We start from the raw sequence: 19,473 nt of genomic DNA, 5'->3' as shown, positions 1-19,473 counted from the left end.
AACCTCTTGTTGATGGTTTCTCAAACAAGCTCACACATTAATCTTCCTATTTTCTTATTAATCTTAGTTTCATACTCATTACTTCCAAGCATATGTTTTAGCATTCACATAGACATATGAGGTTAACAACTAAGTGATGTTCATGCAACCTAATTGCCTTCCAATTAACAGAAAATAGTAGTGATTAATACATAAGGCTCTTTAACAAACTTAATTTAATAAATCACCAATAGACAATTAAACAAAATTCAATAATTAAACCATAGGAGTTCTTTGGTATTCCCCAAACAGAAACAAAAACGAATTTAGCTCATATTTGTAGTAGAAACAAGCATAAAAACAAAGTTTATGAAAGCAAACATGTTTAATTCCTAAGTCTAAGTGGTAGAATTAACCTAATTGCTTGAATTCTTCCAACTCTTGAAGCTTAGGGTTCCTTAGCGCCTTCTGAACCTTTTAGTCGCAGCTAATCCTTCAAAATTCGCCAGGGGTTTTTTCCCATGAGATAGGGATTCGTCTTTTAAAGATATCCCAAAACAGAGGGTACTCGGCGAGTAGCAGAATCAACTCGCCGAGTAAGTCAATACTTATCCGTCTTTAGATTAGCAGTCGTATTTATCTTCTGGCATACCATCGTGTACTCGCCGAGTATGGTCGACGTACTCGCCGAGTAGGTCAGTCTTTTCACTCTTTAATCTTCACTTGCTTTCCCTTTTCTCCTCTTTGCCTCCAAGCATATCTTCTGGACTGAAAACACAATTCAAAGCATTTTAAGTACCTTTTGTCCATATTATTTTCATAATTAACCAAAAATAACTAAGAATATATGTTAAATAATTAACTAATTATGCACATATCACGAGGCATTAGCTACCACATGGCCTCGCTGCATCAATACTGCTCCCATACCTGTGATCGAAGCATCACAATAGACTACGAAATCCTCTACTCCCTCTAGCAAGGTAAGGATCGGAGCCTCGCACAATCTCTGCCTGAGAGTCTCGAACGCCGCCTGCTGCTCAGGCCCCCAACGAAAAACCACCTACTTCTTGGTTAGTCGGGTGAGCGGCACTGCTATCTTGGAGAAGTCCTGAATAAATCTCCGATAATACCCTGCTAGCCCTAGGAAGCTCCGAATCTCAGATGGAGACCTCAGGACCTCCCACTGCATCACGGCCTCAATCTTGGCCGGATCTACCAAAATACCCTTCTGGTTGACGAGATGACCAAGAAACTGCACCTCACGCAACCAGAACTCACACTTGGAGAACTTTGCGAAAAGTCTCTCCCTCCTTAAAGTCTCCAACACCTCCCGCAGGTGCTCCTCGTGCTGCCCCTGTGTCTTGGAATATACCAAGATGTCATCTATGAATACTATCACCGACCGATCCAACATCGGTATGCACACACGGTTCATGAGATCCATGAACGCGGCTGGGGCATTGGTGAGCCCAAATGGCATCACCACGAACTCATAATGACCATACCGGGTCCTGAAAGCAGTCTTCTGAACATCCTCATCTCTAACCCTCATCTGATGATAACCGGAGCGTAGATCGATCTTGGAGAACCAAGACGCTCCCTGAAGCTGATCAAACAAGTCATCTATCCTCGGAAGTGGGTAACGGTTCTTCACCGTTACTTTGTTCAACTCCCGATAATCAATGCACATACGATGCGACCCATCCTTCTTCCTCACAAATAAGATCGACGCTCCCCAAGGCGAACTGCTCGGCCGAATGAAACCCTTGTCTAACAGCTCCTGAAGCTGTGTAGACAACTCCTGCATCTCAGGGGGAGCAAGTCGATACGGTGCTTTGGCTATCGGAGCCGCACCAGGAACTAGGTCGATCCTGAACTCAACCTGCCTCTCTGGAGGTATCCCCGGCAAATCCTCGGGAAACACATCCGGGTAGTCACGAACAATGGGAACATCATCAATCGTCGTCTTGCCCTCCTTCCGGGCATCCAAGACGTAAGCTACAAAACCGGCGCAACCCTGTTGAACATAGCGCCTCGCCCTTGCGGCGGAACAAAAGATCGGTCCTCGCTGGGGCCTCTCGCCCTGAATCACTATCTCTCCCCCACTGGGAGTGCGAACCCTCACTAGCTGAAGCTCACAATCAATCACCGCCCCATTGGGGCTCAGCCAATCCATGCCCACAATAACTTTATTCCCACGCAGGGGAATAGGAACCAGGTCCACTGAAAACTGCTCATCAAATATCTTAAGGGAACACCCTCTATGTACTCTGCCAACCCTTACGGTCCTATCATCTGCTATCTCAACATCTAGTGGACAATCCAGCTCCCCGGGAGCTCTGCTAAATCTCTTGCTAAGCGCAAGTGATACAAATGATCGGGTAGCCCCCGAATCGAACAATACCAAAGCGGAAATGTCGTTCACAGAGAACGACCCTAAATAAAACATACCCACATAAGTAATACTCAACCGATATAATAACAATTAAAAGATGAAGGAAAGATACATACCCGTCACCACATCAGGAGTCGCTCGTGCCTCCTCTGCTGTCATCTGAAATGCCCTGCTCTTCGCCACTGGCGCATCAGATCGGCCCTGTCGGCCATCCGTAATCCTCAAGGTGGCAGGGGCAGGTGCAACCACCTTCCCTGCTGCAGCTAAACTGGGACACTGGGACCTTTTATGTCCCCTCTGATTGCACTGAAAGCAAATCAGATCCGATGTTGTAACCGTAGTAGCAGGGGCCGTACAATCCCTACTCAAATGCCCAGTCCGACCGCACTTGTAGCAGTCGGAACTCCCTGCCTTGCACGCCCCCTCGTGCAATCTCCCACACTTGCCACACCGACCGTGGCTCTGCTGACCCCTAGACCTGTGATCTGAAACCTTGGGCTTTTTGCCCACACTGCCTGAACCCGAAACCGCCTCCGATTTCCTCTTCTTCTCCATCTCGAGATCAATCTCCCTCTCTCTAGCTCTGGCAATCATGTCGTCCAACGTTTTACAACTGGACCGGCTCACAAACATGCGGATGTCACTCCGCAACATCTCATGATAACGGGCCTTCTTCATCTCCTCATCGGCTGCATACTGTGGAACAAGAAGAGCCCTCTCCCTGAACTTGGCGGTGATCTCCGCCACTGTCTCTGTAGTCTGGGTAAGGTCCTGGAACTCCCTAGCTAACTGCTGCACCTCAATGACCGGTGCAAACTCCGCCCTGAACCTGGTAGAGAAATCAGCCCAGGTCATGGCATCCAATGCCGCATCATCCCCGATGACATGTCCGACCTCCTCCCACCAATCCCGTGCCCTGTCCTTCAGAAGACAGGACGCCAATCTGACCTTGTCCCCCTCGGGACACCTGCTAGTGCGGAAAGCGTTGGCCACATCCGCCAACCATCTGGTACTCGCTATGGGGTCCCGCGCCCCATGATAGTCTGGAGCTCCGCATGCCCTGAACTCCCTGAACGTAAGTGTGCGCGACCCCATCACAGCCGCCATCTCAGCACGGAAAGTACTCAATCTCTCATCCATCAGCTCTAAAATACCCTCCTTGATCGAACCGAAGATCACAGGAGTCTGCTCCAGTATGATGCGAGTAACCTCAGAAGAAAGGAACTCTCTAGTTTGCTCATCCATCTGCCCGACCTCCGGGCCTGATCCCGATCCTGATCCCCCTCCGGCATCTGAGCTGCCGACTGCTGGTCTCGGACGCAAAACTACCATTCTGAAACATAACATAACAACATCAAAACACTGAAATATCTCAAGGGATCATGTTACTACTACTATCTTCCTGGTCTTGTCTTGGCCTTCCTTGATTCGAGTACGGATCCTCTGCTTTCAGTAGTACGGGCCCATACTACCTTCCACATCTATCCATACTTTCCTCAAGAACTGCCTTGACTCCACCAAGTCACTTCTACTACTGCCATTCTCTGCTACTCTCATCCTAGGCTTGCCCTAGGGAAACCTCAAGCTCAACATGACTGGTCCTCAGCTGCTGTAGGTCTCCTCATAATGCCAGCTAGCCACCACCTAAACACCATCGCATGTGATGAGGATCAGATAATCCTTCAAGTAAAAGATCCGTCCCTACAACGGTTGGACTCAAACAAGAGCTGCGCAGTAGGGCCAGTTCCAGCACTCTGGGATTATTCAAACCTGATTACATGTGGTGTGACGTGTTCACCTAGTGGCTAACTCCCATCACTCAGAACCCCACAAAGCACGAAGCAAGCAGCATTCGGACAAAGGAACCAGGCTCAAGCAAAACTATCCTCGTAACAAGAAATGGCACTAGCATCGGATGCTAAGCTCATACTATCAGGCATAACCTCAACAGGCTATCCTACTGCTGTCTACTCAATTCTAGCATGCAATACTCATAAAGATGTAACACATAAGCACGCACATAAGGCATTCTCCTAGATCCTTAGCCCTATACTAGCATGCTGTTCTACTGAAACTGAAACTGAACAAATAACTTGTATGGGTAATTTGGGAGTACTTACTTGAGCTCGGCTGACCGCATGCACACACCTCTATCTTGTTAAAAACAATTCTTTCTTTCTAAGTGCTTTCAAAATTCTTTTTGTAAAACATTTTTATTTTAGTAAAATCTTTTATTTCCCTTAGTTTGAGTTCAGATACACCCGGAAGTGTATCCGAATCCCTTAAACCAGGGCTCTGATACCAACTTGAAACAACCCAAAAATACGACCCAAAAATTTCGTTTTTCGATATAATCAAAACCATAATCAGAGTGTCATATAATAAAACCATACGTGATGTATTCCAACATAATAGAAAACATTGTGCGGAAACTGTATCATACTACGGCAAATCAAAACAAACTAAATCAATCCCATGCTAAAAGCTAAAGCTATGGTGTGTGCGATGCCATCACCCCGAGCTCTTCCCTTTGCTTGCGGAAGTACCTGAAACCAAAACTGAAACTGTAAGCACGAAGCTTAGTGAGCTCCCCCAAACTACCACATACCATACAATAACATATAGACACATATTGGGCCTTGCCCACTGCATCGGGTCGAAGCCCGGAAACTGCATCGGACCGAAGTCCGGAACTGACCGGGACCTTGTCCCCTGCATCGGACCGAAGTCCGGAACTAACTGCATCGGACCAAAGTCCGGAACTGACTGGGACCTTGTCCCCTGCATCGGACCGAAGTCCGGAACTAACTGCATCAAACCGAAGTCCGGAACTGACTGGGACCTTGTCCCCTGCATCGGACCGAAGTCCGGAACTAACTGCATCGGACCGAAGTCCGGAACTGACTGACTGAACATGGCATAGCATAACACATCAACTAGCATAAACACATATACGACATACTACATCGGGCCGTAGCCCGGAACACATAATACTTAACGCATAAAACATAGCACACAAATCCTGTTCGAGCCACGAAGGCATCGAACATTCTAGCTACTGCATCAGACCTAAATCCGGAAACTACTGCTAACTGAACGGGCCGGCATTGTGGCCTTAGACCCGTTCCTACTGGAAGGAAACTCACCTCGTAAGTTGGCTGCTGAGTGTGTGGCTCGGGAAGCTAACGGCTGCTGCTCCTGAATCTCCTCGGCTACAAGTCCATAAACACACTCAATCAAATACTAAACACTGCACTTAGGGTAAAATGACTCTTTTACCCTTGGTCAAAGTTACTCTCATTTGGACTGACTCGCCGAGTTGGGCCACCCAACTCGTCGAGTCCTACTCTCACTTTTTACTCTTACTCGCTGCTACTCGTCGAGTCTGGCATCGACTCGACGAGTACCCTCTTGATCCAAGAACTCAGACAATCTTCATCCGACTCGCCGAGCCGGATGAACAAACTCGACGAGTTGTTCTTGATCTTAAGGAGATTGCCTTGGACTCGCCGAGTTGATGAACAACTCGCCGAGTCCCTCCATCACTGAGTTTACCCTCAACTCGCTAAGTCCACTCCCTAACTCACCTCGTCCACTCGACACTGACAAAACTGAAGGACTCGGGAACTCGCGACCCAACTCGCCGAGTCGTTCTTCCCGACTCGCCGAGTTGCCGCCATGCAACTGATTTTTACTCGATTTTGTTTGAATCCAACACATACAATTGATAGATCTGGGTCCAATAAGCTGATTTACCACGTAAAGTTTCCAACTTTACGTGTACAACCTCATGAATAAGGGAAATAAGGCTAAAAGATGCATAAAATGGGTAGATCTATGGTTAATATGCAAAGTAACTCCAAAAAGACAGTAGATCTGGGCTCTACAACACCCCATCATTCAGATCCAAAGATATTTCGACTTATTAAGACATTCATGCAAACATAAGGCTTGGAACAAGCATCAACTAGCTCTTAGGAGAGCTCTAATGGAAGTTTAAAGCATATAACAAGAAGGAAACTCCGAAAATACCTCAATTAACTCAGATTTGCCCTTGGATCCTTGCACTACAACTCTTCTCCTTGCTTCTTTCTTCTTCTTCTTCTTCACACCTTCACAAAATGGCACCAAAACACTTATAAGCTCTCAAGGGAGGATTAGGGTTCTCTCACTGTGTTCTCAGGGTGAAGGAGGCGAGAATGGGGGCTATAAGGTGGTTTAAATAGTGGGCAACCCGGGGATTTAGGGTTTCACCCAGACGGATGGACTCGCCGAGTCAGGGATATGGACTCGTCGAGTCCCCGGCTCACGCGTGCTCGAAGTCGCGACCCTACTCGGCGAGTCAGGCTGTGACTCGCCGAGTCCCTCTTGAAAACTTACAACAATTACCGATGAATTAACGTACCGGGAACGGGTCGTTACACATCTCTTCAATTTGATATTGTAATTAAATCAATCAATGATTTTAATGGAGATGATTTTGTCGATCATAAACATACGGAAGAAGTTAATTTCATATTAATATGTCAGTTTTTGTTTGCGGTTATTTATACGAAGAACGTATTTAATCACTATTTTATGTTAATTACTATCTTACCCTTTATTAATAATTTTAAGTAATAAATTGAAGAAAACATGAATAATGATGTGGCAATATGTGATTGGTTCCTTCATTTTCACATATAGTTTGCATTTTTGCATGAACCTTCCCCTATATATATATATATATATATATATATATATATATATATATATATATATATATATATATATATATATATATATATATATATATATCATCAATTTGATGTTTAAAAGTTCAAACATTAAAAATACGCATACAAATAAATTGTAAATGAATCTATATATATTAAAATAACACATAAACATAAGTTTTAATGTTTTACATCAATTTATATACGTCCAACAAAAAATAAAATATAATACCGAAACAAAATATACTTTTAGATTAATACAATCAAAAAACTTTAGAACCTTTACCATATGTTTTTATTTAGAGAAACTAAATGTATTTGAAAAATAATAATCATCAAAGTTGTTATGTAAATGGTTTTTTTCATATGTTTTTATTTGGTTTAACCGATTCAACCAGTTTATTTTGACCGGTTCAACCAGGTTTTTCTAAAAATCAGTCGGTTCAATCCGGTTCAGAAATCGACATAAACCGGTAATAATTGAACCGCTCCCTCCACCAATTTCCGATCTAACCTATTCTTACTGGTATTTAAAACATTAGATTAACTAGTTTGAAGTTTAAAAAAATAGTTCAACTATTATGTAGTTATATGATTAACATGTTGTCATCTTTTCCATATTTCCATCATAGATAATCAATAAAATATACAAAATAAATTAAAACCGTTTCCATATTGCCATCATAGTCAATCTATAAAATATACAAAATAAATCTATCCACGGTTCTAATTTTTTTTGGCTTTGGAGATTAGTTCGAGTACCCACTATTTCTGAACATTGTGTTGTGTTTGACTTTAGTTGGGTTACGAGTAAGAAAATAATGGTATACTAAATCATCAAGCCTCCATTGCTTTGGGATGGCTGACCATGTAACACGGAGGCAGATCTCTCATGTGCCGAGTTATCCTATCCAACCCCATTTGAAAAACAATTGAAATATGTTCTCCTATCCAACCCCACTTGAGTGGGAAAATGGGAAAATATCTTTATTTTTTTTCTTAAAAATTAAGTAAAAAATATAACAAATAGTTTTTATCTCTAACCCTACTTTATATTTTATCTTATTTCTACTTTTAAAAAGTATATTCTTAGTAATATATTTTATTATTCCAATTTACATAGATTGTCACACACAAATTAATTTAATTGTAAGAAATATATAACCTATATTTTTTTCATTACATTAACATTAAATACAAAAGATTATATTTAGAATAAACTTATAAATAAATTTTATATATGCATTTATAAAAAATATTACATATACACACTTTTAAATAAATATTATACATATATTTATATAAATATTAGACATACATACTTTTAATTACAAGTTTTGTAAAATACGTTATCGTTTTTTAAAATTTCAATATGTATTTAAATTTTTATATGAATTTAATGAACAAAAAACAAACTTATTTATAATTAATTAATATAATTTAATATATAACAAAATATTATAAGTATTAAATATTATATTTAAATTATAATTAGTAGGTAAAATGAACTAGAAACGTATAAATATATAAGAAGCGGGACTAAAACCGACAATGCAAAGTTCATCCCCATTTTGAGATAAATGAATTGTAACACCGTAATTTTTCAAACAGATTTTTCATTTTAAATCACATAAATCTTATTAACACATACACAAAAATCCCATTATATCAAGTTATTAAAACACATGCTTAAAAATTTTCTATAAAACAATCCAGGATCCTCCACAAACATATCTCCAATTCGTATATATGTACAATCAAGTCGGTGCCTTCCTGTGGTCCCGAGGGTACCTGAAACACATAACACATAATACCGTAAGCATGAAGTTTAGTGAGTTCCCTAAAATACCACACATGTCTCATTAGCCTCTTGTGGCTATGCTCGAACAAAACCCTCTGGTTAATGTGTCTCAGTGGGACCTTCCGGTCCCACAACCCGGGTGGACCCTCCGGTCCTAACTCAGTAAGCTCAGTATACTATACATCATAAATCATAAAGACATAATGCATGATATCACAATACTCAATATAAGCACATAAGACCCTCTGGTCACACAAAGATTACCACTCTATCTAAAGTATAGTGAGAAGACTCATCTCGAATGACGAACAGCTCCTATGGATGTTGCTGCTGCACATCGATCTCTACCACTAAACCATAACCTGCAATTACCCAATTAAGATCTAAGACTAAACCTCACTCCTTAGGTCCAAAGATAGCTCACTACCCGGTCCACAATTAACTCAAGCTCATTGGGCCCACCAAGGCCCAATACTAAATGGGCTCTCCCAAGGCCCAACTCTTAAACTCAAGTCCAAATAGCAAGCTCAACACAAAGGCCCAAGACATACAAAATATTCCTCTGTTCAAAATCTCCATCCCAATCGACCCAAAAGCCCAAGCCCAACACTTAAGGCCCAATGTGGGTTTTAGCCCGAAAAGCCCAAGTCCCGATTTTTATGACTCTATACCACTCAAAACACTCAAAGGAAATGATAATAACCTCTGGAGCTCAATATCTCATAAAGCATCCAACTTTGGGACCAAAACCCTAAAATGAACTAGAATGATGCACAAATCAGAAAGGTGAGAAAGCTTTGAGCTTTATACCTCTAACTAAAGCTCTAACCACGAATAAGCTCAGATCCAAGGCTTGGACTCCCACTCCTTCCTTCTCAAATCTCCTTCTTCACTCCAAAGAAGAACAATAACACTTGATAGCTCAATAATGGACACACCAGCTCAAATGACGAGAAATTAGGGTTTGAGAGAGTTAATGTCTTGGAATGGTGGCCAGAAATGAGGCCATCATGTCCTTTATATAAGGGCGCACCTTAAATTAGGTTTTCACTCTGGGACTAGTATACCCAGCATACTAGGTGGCTTCGCTTCACTTTCACGCACATGAGTACGCTAAGCGTACACACACGTATGCCCATCGTACTCAATTGCCGCCTTTCTCAATTAAAGGGCCTTTCTTGCCAAAACTTCAAACTATCATAACTCTCTTGATGTAAGTCCGTTTCCAATGATACTCATATCTACGAAAATGTGACGAGAAGCCCTACGCTTCTAGCAACTTATCGCAGCCCCGAGACTTCATCATGCTTGGGTTGCATCCTACGAGCCCTAAATCATGGACGATCTGAAACATGATGTTACATGAATAGTGTAACAGCCGGATTTTATCAGGTATCTTGTTTATTGTATTTTGTTGATTTGTGGGGGGACTCGGCGAGTTGGAGCTCATACTCACCGAGTAAGGATGCGGATCTGGACGCAGGATCGCGCCTGGACTCGACGAGTCCATGATATAGACTCGGCGAGTCAGCGCTGTGTAATGAAACCCTAATTTCTCGGGTTTGAGACTTATTTAAAGGGCCTAATGGCCGTCATTTGTGCTCACCAGCCCCTTGAGTGAAACCCTAATCGAGTTTGAGCATTTGGAGCTAAGTAGGAGGCCATTATTGACCTTGGAGGTGCCATTGTTGCAAGGAAGGAGAAGAGCTAGCCAAGGGAAAGCAAGAGGAGCTACTTCTGTGGGTTTGGAGTCCAGAGCATCACTTTTGTGGTAATAAATCCGAGTTACCTTCTTCCTTGTTGTTGTTTATCTAGATTTAGGGTTTGTTGAACCCTTTTATGGCAAGATTTAGTGTCCTCTTGGTCCCCTATGAGGTTTGAACAATAGATCTGGACCCTTAGAGGTCCAGAGTGTCCCTTTACCCAAGCTTTTTGGGAATCAATGGAGGCTTTGGATTGGAATCCTCATGCCTTAGGTCAAAAAACTCCATTTATGAGCTATAGGGTGTGTTATGAGCACCAAGATAGGAGCTTTATGTGATGAATCAGTCGAGGGAGGCCAGATCTATAGTTTTTGGAAGCAGATTTGACCTTAGAAGGAAGTTGGAGTGGTTGCATGGCATGGACTCGCCGAGTCTGTTCATCCGACTCGGCGAGTAGCTTGAAGATTGCCTTGGGACTGCTCAGCGAGTGGTCCAATCGAGTCATGAGTAGACTCGGTGAGTCAGGGTGAGTTGGAGAGGGATGACGAGTGGACTGAGTCAAACTTGGACTCGCCGAGTTGTCCTTGAGACTCGGCGAGTTGAGTCAGGGTGGCCTCACGATTCATTCAGGTGAAACTCGTCGAGTAAAGGGGGGAATACTCGACGTGTAGTAAGGGGATTTCAGAGGGTTGGTGAAAACGTCTAGACTCGCCGAGTCCGGTCAGAGTTGACCGTTCACCATTAACCAGAGTTGACCTGTGTTGACTTCTTATGGATAGTCAACCTTAGAGATATAAAGTGTTAATTAGAAACATATAATGTTATAGGAGGATTAGAGCTCGGAGGATCGAGCACGAGGGATTTCCAGGATTCGTGAGATACCGAGATACGCGAGGTGAGTCTTCTCACTATACTATATTACCTTGAGTAGGTAACCAAAGTTATGTGATAGAGTATTTGTATGCTATGTATGTTATGTGTTGTACTGCATTATTTCTATGTGATTTATGTAGTGCATGTTTATCAGAGCTAGAACCTAAGGGTTCACAGAGTTTGGGTGCACGGACCAACATAGTTATAGCCTCGAGTGGCTAATATGTGTTATATGTGGTATTTTGGGGAACTCACTAAACCTTGTGCTTACAGTGTTTGATGTTATTGTTTCAGGTACTAGTGACGACCGCGGGAAGGCGCCGGCTTGATCCGTACACACACACTCGGAGTTTTTACATTGTGATCTTGGGATTTTGTATTAACCTATATTGGATAATTAATATGGTTGTTTGATGAATATTAATCGAATTATGTTTTATAAGAAAATTGAAAATTTTGTTTTGAAATTTACGGTGTTACAATTTGGTATCAGAGCCTTGGTTTGAGGGATTCGGGTACACCTTCGGGAGTATTTGAACTCAAACTGAGGAATTGTAAAGATATTTTCAAAAGAAAACCTAAATTTTCTAAGAGTAAAAGATTTTCTTGAAAAAGAAACAAATTCCAGGAAGAAACGTGTGTACGATCAGTTAGCGCCCGAACGGTGAATTCCCAAAATACATTTATATTACGTGATATTAATATTGATATGATGTATCTGCATGCTAGAGTAGGCTAGGTATTGCTAATAGGACTAGAGTGGCCTGATTTGTGATGCCTTAGCCTAGGGAGGGGTGAACTGCTATGAGATGCTGAGAGTGAGTATGTAGCAGCAAGGGGTTTATGAGAGATCTATTAGAGAGTGGTCTATGCATGATAGAGTACTTGGGAATTTGGATCCGAAGAGGAAGGTTTGGGGTGTGTACTGAGACGGTGTGGACAGTAGTATTGGGCCCGTACTACTGAAAGCACCGGGGCAGTACACAGTCCAAATAAGAATCTTGGGATACCAAAAATCAAGGAGGGGTGGATTGTCGAGTGTAAGAATGTTCGAGTGAATTCTAATTTATCGCATGTTGTATTTCAGAGGTTGATCATGGTGAGGACACGTCATATGCCGGAGGGTGCCGGAGCTAGTGATGAGGAGATTCGACAGATCATTCATGAGGAGGTGGCTGCGGTCATCAGAGCTGAGATACCAAAGATGTTCGGGTCTATTAAGACCGCGATGATTGAGACATTTGACGAGCGTTATGCCGCTCTTTCTGAGGCTGCTGTTGCAGCGGCTACCGCAGCGATCGCTGCGGCGAGACCCTAGGGAGGTGATGCGTCACTGTTTCGGGAGTTCAGCAACACCAAACCACCAGAGTTTGATGGTACACAGGATCCGGTGGCAGCTATGAGGTGGATATCTGATATGGAGGGGTGCTTCTTCACTTGCTCATCTCTTGAGCATCTGAAGGTTCGGTTCGCGCTGAACCAGCTTCGCTTGGGAGCGAAGGACTGGTGGAAGTTTGTGACGGCGCATTTCACGCCTGCTGAGCTTTTGGTAGTAACCTGGGAGAGGTTCACTACCATGTTCTGAGATGAGTACATTCCCCAGGTGGAGAGGGAGCGTTTGGCACAGGAGTTTCTAACCCTCAAGCAGGGTACTGAGTCAGTTACAACGATCACGAGGATGTTTCATGAGAGGGCGATGTTCTGTCCTGAGCACGTGTCCACTGAGCTTCAGGCAAATTCCATGAAGAGGGAGATTGAGCTTGAGACTCAGGCCAGGGAGGAGGCGGAGTCTCTGGGGAGGGATCGGCAGCCGGCACAGCTCCAGCCGGCAGCCAAGCGGGCCAAACCCGCTGATCCCAAACCCGGGAGCCAGAATGGCCGCACTTGCGGGAAGTGCGGCAAAGGTCACGATGGAGTCTGTCGAGCAGGATCTTGCTACAAATGTAGCAAGGAGGGGCATATGGCCAAGGACTGCCCCAAGGGATTTGCAATGTGTTTTCACTGCAACCAGACCGGACACCGGAAGGCGGAGTGTCCGCTGCTGCGCGGAGCATCTCAGGGATCTGCTCCCGCCGCCATCAGAGCTACAGAGAGTCGGCCTATGAAGGCCGAGGCACCGAGAGCTCTAGGGAGAGCCTTTCAGCTGACTGCGGAAGAGGTCCGCGCTGCACCCGACGTTGTGGCTGGTACGTTTCCTTCTATATATTTATTTTTGGTGTTGAGATATTATGCTTATATTATGTTATGCATAGGTACCTTCCTTGTGAACTCTGTGCCTGCTTTAGTGTTATTTGACTCGGGTGCGAGTCGGTCTTTTGTATCTTTGGCCTTTAGTCAGCATATCAGTGTTAGTCGTGAGGCACTGAGTCGGCCTCTGCGGGTTTCCATAGTTGCCGATAGAGTGATTTGTGCCACGGAGGTCCTCCGGGGATGTGTGTTAGAGATTTTTAGGGTTGAGTTTCCGATCGATCTGGTTCCTATTGCGATGGGTGATGTCTGTATCATAGTGGGCATGGAGTGGTTGAGCCGATTCGGTGTGGTTATCGACTGCGAGCGTCAGCTAGTGACCATACGAGATCCTAGTGGGGGAGTTCTTTCGGTATACGGCGAGGGTGCACGTTCTGGATCAACCTTTTGTTCGGCCGCTAAGGCGAGGCAGTGTTTACAGCAGGTCTGTAAGGGTTTTGTGGCGTATGTGATGGATACGTGAGTGGTCTTCGAGAGACCGAGTTGAGTGGATGAAGTTCCGGTGGTGCGTGAGTTTCCAGATGTTTTTCCTGAAGAATTACCGGGTGTGCCTCCCGTGAGGCAAGTGGAGTTCAGTATCGATTTGGTTCCGGGAGCCGCGCCTATCGCTAAGGTGCCTTATCGTCTTGCACCTCCAGAGATGCAAGAGTTATCCTCGCAGCTTCAGGAGCTGCTGGGGAAGGGGTTTATTCGGCCGAGTAGCTCGCCGTGGGGAGCACCCATTCTGTTTGTGAAGAAGAAGGACGGCTCACATCGAATGTGTATTGATTACCGAGAATTGAATAAGCTGACGGTCAAGAACCTTTACCCGTTGCCGAGGATCGACGATTTATTCGATCATTTACAGGGAGCATCTTGGTTCTCCAAGATCGATTTGAGGTCGGGCTATCATCAGGTGAGAGTGCGGGACGAGGACGTCCAGAAGACAGCATTCAGGATGCGTTATGGGCATTATGAGTTTGTGGTGATGCCTTTTGGGCTCACCAATGCCCCGACTGTGTTCATGGACCTCATGAACAGGGTATGCAGGCCGATGTTGGATCGGTCGGTGATTGTATTTATCGATGATATTCTGGTATATTCGAGATCTAGAGAGCAGCATGAGGAGCATTTGAGGGAAGTTCTTGGAGTTTTGAGATCGGAGAAACTTTATGCAAAGTTTTCCAAGTGCGATTTCTGGTTGCGGGAGGTCCAGTTTCTGGGGCACCTCGTTAATCAGAAAGGGATATTGGTCGATCCGGCCAAGGTTGACGCGGTGATGAGATGGGAGGTGCCAAAGTCACCCTCTGAGATCAGGAGCATCCTTGGGTTGGCAGGGTACTATCGGAGGTTTATCAAGGATTTCTCCAAGATCGCAGTGCCACTCACCAGATTGACCCCGAAGGGTGTTACATTTTTATGGGGTCCCGAGCAGCAGACCTCCTTTGAGACTCTTCGCCAAAGGTTGTGCGAAGCTCCGGTATTAGCTCTTCTGGAAGGGATGGAAGATTTTGTGGTATTCTGTGATGCATCGATTTTAGGGCTGGGAGCGGTGCTGATGCAGAAGGGACATGTGATAGCATATGCATCGAGGCAATTGAAGCCTCATGAGACGAGATATCCCACACATGATTTAGAGTTGGGGGCAGTGGTGTTCGCTCTCAAGATTTGGCGACACTACTTGTATGGGGTTCGTTGTACGATATACACAGACCATAAGAGCTTGAAGTACTTGATGGATCAGCCTAACCTAAATATGCAGCAGAGGAGGTGGTTAGATGTGGTCAAGGATTATGATTGTGAGATCTTGTACCACCCGGGCAAGGCTAATGTGGTAGCCGACGCATTGAGTCGCAGGGCGGAGAGTACTCCACTGCGAAATGTATGTTTGAGATTGATCGTGATAGCTCCAAATCTGGACGCCATTCGTGGGGCACAGGCCGAGGCTGTGCATCCGGAGATGCAGAAGAGAGAACGGGTCGTTGGTTTGGTTTCTGAGTTTGTGTCGGATAGTCGAGGGCTTATGACTTTTCAGGGCCGGATTTGGGTACCGTTTGTGGGCGGTACGCGTACTACATTGATGGAGGAAGCTCATAGATCGAAATTTTCGATCCATCCCGGGGCTACAAAAATGTATTTGGATTTGAGGAAAGAGTATTGGTGGCCTTGTATGAAGAGGGACGTCGCATGGTTTGTCGAGAGGTGTTTGACATGTCGAAGGGTGAAGGCCGAGCACCAGAGACCGCATGGCAAGTTGCAGCCATTGGAGGTTCCCGAGTGGAAGTGGGAACAGATCACTATGGATTTCATCACCAAATTGCCGAGGACTACCAGAGGAGTTGATGCAATTTGGGTGATTATGGATAGGTTGACGAAGAGCGCTCACTTTCTTGCCATCAGTGAGAGTTCTTCGGCGGAGAAGTTGGCGGAGGTTTATGTGAGAGAAGTGGTATCTCGGCATGGGGTGCCGATCTCGATTGTTTCGGACCGTGATGTGCGCTTCACTTCCCGATTCTGGAAGAAATTTCATGAGGAGTTGGGTACTAAGCTGCATTTTAGTACCGCATATCACCCCCAGACAGACGGCTAGAGTGAGCGGACGATTCAGACGCTTGAGGACATGCTTCGAGCATGTGTATTGGATTTTGGGGGTAGCTGGGATACGTATTTACCCTTGGCAGAGTTTTCCTACAATAACAGCCATCATTCGAGCATCGGTATGCCGCCCTTTGAGCTGTTGTATGGAAGGAGGTGTTGGACTCCCATTTGTTGGGGTGAGGTTGGGCAGAGAGTGATGGGCAGTACAGAGATCGTGATTCAGACGACAAAGCAGATACAACGGGTCAGACAGAGGTTATTGACCGCCCAGAGCCGACAAAAGAGTTATGCGGACAGGCGCCGGTCCGAGCTTGAATTTCAGGTCGACGACTTCGTTCTCCTGAAGGTTTCTCCTTGGAAAGGAGTGATTCGGTTCAAGAAGAGGGGCAAGTTGGGGCCCCGTTTTATAGGTCCATTTCGTGTGATTGCGATGGTAGGCCGGGTAACCTATCGGTTGGAGTTGCCAGCAGAGTTGGGACAGATTCACGACACTTTTCATGTGTCGCAGTTGAGGAAGTGTATAGCCGATGAATCGGCAGTGGTTCCGTTAGAGGATATTCAGGTGGATGCAAGCCTGAATTATGTCGAGAGACCAGTGGCCATCAGGGATCGGAAGATCAAGGTTTTGAGAAACAAGGAGGTACCTTTGGTGTTGGTTCAGTGGCAACACCGGAGGGGATCAGAGATGACCTGGGAGCCAGAGCGTATGATGCAGAAGCAGCATCCGGAGCTGTTTTTAGAGCGAGACTTCGAGGATGAAGTCTAGTCCTAGTGGGGGAGAGTTGTAACAGCCGGATTTTATCAGGTATCTTGTTTATTGTATTTTGTTGATTTGTGGGGGGACTCGGCGAGTTGGAGCTCAAACTTGCCGAGTAGGGACGCGGATCTGGACGCGGGATCGCGCCTGGACTCGACGAGTCCAGGATATGGACTCGGTGAGTTAGCGCTATGTAATGAAACCCTAATTTCTCGGGTTTGAGACTTATTTAAAGGGCCTAATGGCCGTCATTTGTGTTCACCAGCCCCTTGAGTGAAACCCTAATCGAGTGTGAGCATTTGGAGCTAAGCAGGAGGCCATTATTGACCTTGGAGGTGCCATTGTTGCAAGGAAGGAGAAGAGCTAGCCAAGGGAAAGCAAGAGGAGCCACTTCTGTGGGTTTGGAGTCCAGAGCATCACTTTTGTGGTAATAAATCTGAGTTACCTTCTTCCTTGTTGTTGTTTATCTAGATTTAGGGTTTGTTGAACCCTTTTATGGCAAGATTTAGTGTCCTCTTGGTCCCTTATGAGGTTTGAACAATAGATCTAGACCCTTAGAGGTCCAGAGTGTCCCTTTACCCAAGCTTTTTGGGAATCAATGGAGGCTTTGGATTGGAATCCTCATGCCTTAGGTCAAAAAACTCCATTTATGAGCTATAGGGTGTGTTATGAGCACCAAGATAGGAGCTTTATGTGATGAATCAGTCAAGGGAGGCCAGATCTATAGTTTTTGGAAGCAAATCTGACCTTAGAAGCAAGTTGGAGTGGTTACATGGCATGGACTCGCCGAGTCTGTTCATCCGACTCGGCGAGTAGCTTGAAGATTGCCTTGGGACTGCTCAGCGAGTGGTCCAATCGAGTCATGAGTAGACTCGGTGAGTCAGGGTGAGTTGGAGAGGGATGAAGAGTGGACTGAGTCAAACTTGGACTCGCCGAGTTGTCCTTGAGACTCGGCGAGTTGAGTCAGGGTGGCCTCGCGATTCATTCAGGTGAAACTCGTCGAGTAAAGGGGGGGGAGGGAATACTCGACGTGTAGTAAGGGATTTCAGAGGGTTGGTGAAAACGTCTAGACTCGCCGAGTCGCCATGGTACTCACCGAGTCCGGTCAGAGTTGACCGTTGACCGTTGACCAGAGTTGACCTGTGTTGACTTCTTATGGATAGTCAACCTTAGAGATATAAAGTGTTAATTAGAAACATATAATGTTATAGGAGGATTAGAGCTCGGAGGATCGAGCACGAGGGATTTCCAGGATTCGTGAGATACTGAGATACGCGAGGTGAGTCTTCTCACTATACTATATTACCTTGAGTAGGTAACCAGAGTTATGTGATAGAGTATTTGTATGCTATGTATGTTATGTGTTGTACTGCATTATTTCTATGTGATTTATGTAGTGCATGTTTATCAGAGCTAGAACCTAAGGGTTCACAGAGTTTGGGTGCACGGACCCACAGAGTTATAGCCTCGAGTGGCTAATATGTGTTATATGTGGTATTTTGGGGAACTCACTAAGCCTTGTGCTTACAGTGTTTGATGTTATTGTTTCAAGTACTAGTGACGACCGCGGGAAGACGCCGGCTTGATCCGTACACACACACACTCGGAGTTTTTACATTGTGATCTTGGGATTTTGTATTAACCTATATTGGATAATTAATATGGTTGTTTGATGAATATTAATCGAATTATGTTTTATAAGAAAATTGAAAATTTTGTTTTGAAATTTACGGTGTTACAAATAGTATAACACCATATTTGGTGTAATACTATTCATATCCCCCAAAATAGGGAAATAAATTGGTGAGGGTTGGAGAAGAATGGGAGAAAAAATGAAGAGTGAGAATGGGTTGGAGATGCTCTTAGAGATTAGCAAAACTAATAAAATAACTATCATCTCTAATAAATGAATGTTTTTTTTCTAACATATGTCAATCTCTAATGAGTTTTAACATTTGTCATTTTGTGATATTTTTTTAAATAAATAATATCCATATGTCAATTTATGGTTTTTTTTTTTTTTTCAAATTTTAGAATTAAAAAAGTCACATAATCTAATACTTATATATGTAAAGTATCAAATATAATAAATATTATAATAAATTACAATTAATATGTTTTTATATTTCTTATTTCAAAATTTTATTTTAAAAAATAGTTATTATTTATATTTTAATATTTTATTTTTTTTAAACAACCTGTATAATATACTGATTTTAGTTCTGAAATATATAATAAATAACTTCTTTATTCTTAGCAAGTGAGATGTCCCACTACCCATCATTAAGGATGCCACAACATGATTTTGACATGTACATAGCAAGATTCTAAAAAAGATTGTTCAAAGATCATCATTTTGAAAATGATTTACAATTTATCATAGTGATATTATGGCTCTCTTTCTCTTTTTTTTCCACAATACA

This window comes from Lactuca saligna, chromosome 2 (genome assembly GCF_052625555.1).
Source record: "Lactuca saligna cultivar CGN05327 chromosome 2, ASM5262555v1, whole genome shotgun sequence".
Classification (NCBI taxonomy): Eukaryota; Viridiplantae; Streptophyta; class Magnoliopsida; order Asterales; family Asteraceae; genus Lactuca; species Lactuca saligna.
Note: the sequence above shows the minus strand (reverse complement) of the source record.